Here is a 5,726-nt window from a genome sequence, read left to right on the forward strand (position 1 = left end):
TGTAAAACAATAACAGAATTTTTCTTTTATTTTTCTAACAGGGTGTGAACTGGGGGGCGGGGGGAGGATTGGGAGGGGAGAGAAGTGCAACAATGAATGAATGGAAATCCAAAGTCTCTGTAAATTTTCATTGAAATTAATAATAAATTTAAAAAAATTTTTAAAATCTGACTGCGACTCATAGAGATTCTCTGACTCTGGCCTTATCTGCACCATCCTCACCATCTCTGATGTGCTCAAGCCCGTTGTTACGGTAACTGTGTCAATCCATCCTGTTGAGGGTCTTCCTGTCTTTCACTGACCTTCCACCTTTCCCAGCATGATGTCTTTTCCCGAGGACAGGTCCCTCCTGACAGCATGCCCAAAGTATGTGAAATCAAGTTTCACCAGCCTTGCCTCTATGGTGCACTCTGGTTGCACTTCCTCAAGACAGACCAGGCAGTATCAACTCTGATTCAATTCAACCTTCATAATTCTTTTTTTTTTTTTAATTTTTTTTTCGCCCAACCCCCCCAACCTTCATAATTCTATTAACGTAGGTATAATTCCCATTTTGCAAATAGAAAATGAGATCCAGAGAGTTAAGTGACTCACAACTACTAATGTGGTAAAAAGAAACAACTTAGTAATTTCAACTTCATGCATTTCATCTTCCCTGTGCTGCTCCTGCCTACAATAGAGATGCAGCCCCTGAAAGAAAATGTTTCAGAAGCTTCTCCAGCATGAAGACAAAGGGGTTTTTATTGCTACTCCAGTCCTGATAAACAGAAAACAATGAATGAAACCCAGAAATACAATTTTCTAAGATACTTGGATCTGTAATTCACAATCCGTAGGTACCAGCAGTCAGGAGATCCGAAGACGCATTGCACTGGGGAAGTCTGCAGTTAGGCACCTCTCTAAATTATTGAAAAGTAGTGATGTCAGTTTGAGGATGAAAGTGTGTCTGATTCAGGCTATGGTCTTTCCAGTCACGTGGTATATATCTGAGAGCTGGATGATGAATAAGGATGACAGAAGAAGGATTAACGGCTTTGAGCTGTAACATAGGAGAAGAGCACTGACTAGTCCATGAATGGTCAAAAGGAGGATCCAAAATGTCTTGGAGAAAGTGCAGCCAGAGTACTCCTTGGAGGCAAAGATGACAAAGCTTCGTCTCACATACTTCAGGCATGGTGCTAGGAGAGGCTATTCCTTGGAAAGAGACATCATGTTTGGAAAGATAGAAAGTTAGCAAAAGAAAGGAAGACCCTCAACCAGATGGATTGACACAATAACCGCTGCGATGGGCTTGAGTGTGTCAGGAAGTGTGAGGACGGCGCAGGCTAGGACAGGGTTCAGGCCTATTGTTCATAGGGTCACTATGGGTCAAAACAGATAAGAAGAAGATTTAAAAATGGAATGGGTTTTAAAAAAATAAAATATACATTTTATAAGCATTAAACACCTTTCAAATTCTGTAATTAGTCAACACTCGTAGCATTCATTCTTATATGACTTTTCTTTTCAATTTATTCTTTATTATGTAAAGAATACAAGCTGAGTCATTGATCCCATCCTTGATGAGCATATACTATATACCATACATATCTAGACAGTATAAACAATGCAGACAAACATCATTTGTCTTCATGGACTTTACATTCCAACGTAAGCATGGCAGATTACGTTTAAAATAACTGAAAAAGTAGTAGGAAAAGGCATAAATAGTGTGGAAAACCTGGAGATGAAAAGGGGGAACATCATTGTGCATGTGTGATTGTTGTTAGGTGCCGTCAGGTCAACTATTCTATGACTCTGGTGACAGCCAGCAACTCTATGAACGAGAGATCTGAACTTAAGCTGCCCTGCACCTCCTCATCGTCTCTGACATACTAGAGCCCATTGGTACAGGCACTGTACCAATCCATCTAATTGAAGGCCTTCTTCTCTTGCTCTGACTCTGTCTCAACATGAAGTCTTTCTTCAAGGACTGTCCCCCGACTCCTGACAATATGCCTCAAATATGCGAGGCCAAGTTTCACTCTCCTTGCCTCTAGGAACACCCAGGAGGAACTTCTTCCAAGCCAGACTCGCTTGTTCTTTGGCAGTCCTTAGGTTATTCAGCACTCTTCCCCTCTACCACAATTCAAATGGAAGCTGGGAGACCAGCCTGTTGAAGTGATGGGTGTGTGGGGGAAGATGATGATCTGCATCAGGTTGGTTACTACAGAAGGTGTAAAAAGTGACCAAAAGCTAGATACATGTTGAAGGTGAATCTGACAGTGTTTCCTGAGAGACTGGATGTGAGGTGTGAGAAAATGAGTCAGGAATGATTCCCAGGTTTTTGGCCTGAGCCACTGTGAGGGAGGATTTGTCATCAACAGAGAGGGGAAGGCTTGTGCGGAGGAAGGAGAGGTCAGGAGTTCAGTTTTGGACAAGCTACGTTTGAGAAAATGTTTGGACATCTGAGTGGAAAAGCTGAGTAAACAGTTGTGTATATAAGCCCGGAGCGCAGATCAAGGCTGGAAACTTGTTCTGCATATAGATGTTATTTAAAACCATGAGACGAGATGAGATCACCAAAAAATGCAGAAAGACAAAACTGCCAAGGATGAAGTCCCTGAGAGGAGAGCAAAATCAGAAAATAGAGAAAGAAAAGAAGAAAAGCAACAGTTAGAGACAAAGGCTTAATAAGGCTCTAACCATATAGAAACATGGTACACATGTTGCTATACATGGCACTCTATTGTGGTTTCATTTCCTAAAGGTCAATTTTAAAAATGTAAGAGAACATAGTAAAGTGGTCCGGGGAACTGAGGGCGGAAAGAACTTTTTTCCAAGGAAAAAAGTGAACTGGGGGCAAGAGGGTACAGGGAGGAAAATGTACAACAATGAATGAATGAATGAATGAAAATCCAAATTCTTTATAAACTTTTCTTAAAATCTAAAAAAAGGTAAGTGGAAATTCCACTCTCAAAAGAAATCTTGACTAAATTGATACATGTATGTGATATCAAGTGTAAAATAACTAAGTTTAAGAATGAAAAGGAATCTTCAGTTCTACCATATCCTCAGTCCCTAATTGCTCTTCTAGCAACAAACACTTTTACTTTCTGGTTTCATCAAATGCATGTACAAACATTTTACTATAGAATTATAATCCCCTCTGGCATTCATTGAATACATAAATTATTCTGCAACTTTCTTTTTTCATATAACAGTCTGTCCTGCATTTATTTTTTCCTCATTGACATTACAAGATGCTACTTTCTAGGTACTGTATTAACACTTATAATTAATGATAGGAGCCTGTTGTCCTCATGTACTGTTCAGCGGGAGCTAATTCATAAGACCCTCCGGTGAGTTTTCAGAGACAGTAAATTGCACAGGAGGAGACTGCTGAACTTTCTTCTGTGGAGCAGCTGGGGGATTTGAACTGCATGCCTTCAGGTTGGCATCACAATTCCTTTCCTCTAAGCCACTAGAGCTTCTTGACAGTAGCCTAGAAAATTCTAATAAAAACTGTCAGACAGGGCTGTTGTTTGAGTATCTTCCTGCAAGTTTGGGTTTGGGTCCTCTGCTGAGCTCAGTGTGTACTAGTGCTTAAAGCCCTTTGAGCACCTACCCACTTGGGGTCCCCAGCTATATCTGCCAGAGCTTTTGGGCTCTCTCCTTTCACTATCTTTTTTTCCTTGATCATTCAGTTCTTGGTTTCTTTTCTCCTTAACGAAACTTACCTCCTGTGGGTTGTACCCTTTACAGTTTTGGGTTTTTTGCCATGTGAAATAGTAGCTGTGCATTCACAAAGTATTAAGAATTTGCTGTTTTTTAGAGTGTAAAATGAGGTAGGGGACAAACTCTAGAAATTCAGAGTCTAACCAGAGACATAAACTTATAAACAAGAGATTATACTGCCCTGTGATGAGCACAGCAATACCTATGAATAAAATGCTTTGGTAACAGAGGCAAAAACCCTACTACCTTGGGGTTGATTCCAGCTCATCAGAACCCTATCAGCCAGAATAGAACCGTGCCACACAGTTTCCCACAGGGTTTCCATTTAAGGAAGCAGAGTGTCACACCTTTCTCTCTCACAGTAGTTGGTGGGCTCACACTTTCAACCTGCGGTTGGTAGATGAATGCACTACAGTATTATAGTAACAAAAAAATCCACAACAGTTGAATTGATTCTGACTCATTGTAAACCTCCACTGGATTTCTAAGGCTATAAATCTTTACTGTGTGGATTGTGCATCCAAATAAGATGAAATAATTGACAACTTCAATCTTTTCTCCATCTATCATGATGCTGCCTATTGACTCAATGGTTAGGATTGTTCTCAAAGATGTCTGTAAAATACTAAAGAGCAATGATGTCAGCTTAGGGACTAAGGTGGGCCTAATTCAGGCTGTGGTCCTTTTCTAATCACTTGATATGCACATGGGGGGGGGGAATTCTGGTAGCTTAGTGGTAAAGAGCTGTACTGCCAATCCAAAAGATTATAGTTCATAAACTTTTTTTCTTATTGTGTACCATCGAATCAGATTCAACTGGCACAGAAGGAGATTGCCCCTCCTTCTCCAGCAGAGCATCTGGTGGATTCAAACCTTGCACCTTCAGGATTGCAGTGCAAGGGTTTATAGTTCAAATAAACTGTCTGCTCCAAGGGAAAAAGATAGGCAATCTCCTCTCCTGTGATTTCCAGGCTCTGAAAACCTACTGGAGGGTCAGCTATGAATTGGTTTCAATTTGACAGAACATAACAATTGCTATGTATCTGAAAGCAGGACAATGAATAAGGGTGACAGAAGAATAATTGATGTCTTTGAGTTGTGGTGTTAAAGAATAATAATAAATGGACTGCAAAAAGAATGAACAGATATGCCTTAGAGAAAGTATAGCCAGAGGGTTCCTTAGAAGCGAGGAGAATGCAGCTTCATCTCATATACTCTGGACAGTTTGTTAGCAGGAGCTACTCCTTGTAAAGGGATATCAGATATGGAAATGTGGAGGGTCAGCAAAGGAGAAGAAGACCCTCAACCAGATGGACTGACATGGTCACAGCAACAATGGGCTCAAGAGTTGATGAGAATGGTGCAGGATAGGACAGGGTTTAGATCTTTGTTAATAGGGTGATTGTCTCAACTTAAGGGTACCTAAAAACAAGAAATCATTACTGGGGACACTACTGATATTTATTCCTCAGAACATCTGGTAGATCCAAACTGTTGATTTTCCCATTAATATCACGACATTCGATATACTATGTCATCAGAGCTCCTTTCAGTGTCATGGAAAACAAATTCAACTCGATCGCCATTGAGTCAGAATGGAATCATAGTTGTTGCTCCAAGAGATTTTCATAGACTGTCAATCGCCTAGTTGTAAAATGTGCTGCCAATTCTAAGACAAGGATTTTAAAGCCCAGACTGACCCCTCCTGATCACACGTCCAAAGTGTGTGAGGCAAAATTTCCCCATCCTTGCCTCTAAGGAGTACCTTGATGGTACTTCCTCCAAGATTGTTATTGTTATGCTCTGTCAGGTTGAATCCGATACATAGCTGACCTTCCAGCGGCTTTAAGGGGCAGTTAATCACATGGGAGGAGATTGCTCATCCTCCCATGAAACAGGTGGTGGATTTGAACTGTGTGCCTTCAGGATTGCATCCCAGCTTCTAACCACTAGGCCACCAGAGTTTATTCTTTTGACAGTCCATCAAGAAAACAAAGACAAGGAACTCA

Source organism: Elephantulus edwardii, unplaced genomic scaffold, assembly GCF_000299155.1.
Source record: "Elephantulus edwardii isolate Elephantulus edwardi_28Jun2011 unplaced genomic scaffold, EleEdw1.0 scaffold00039, whole genome shotgun sequence".
Lineage (NCBI taxonomy): Eukaryota > Metazoa > Chordata > Mammalia > Macroscelidea > Macroscelididae > Elephantulus > Elephantulus edwardii.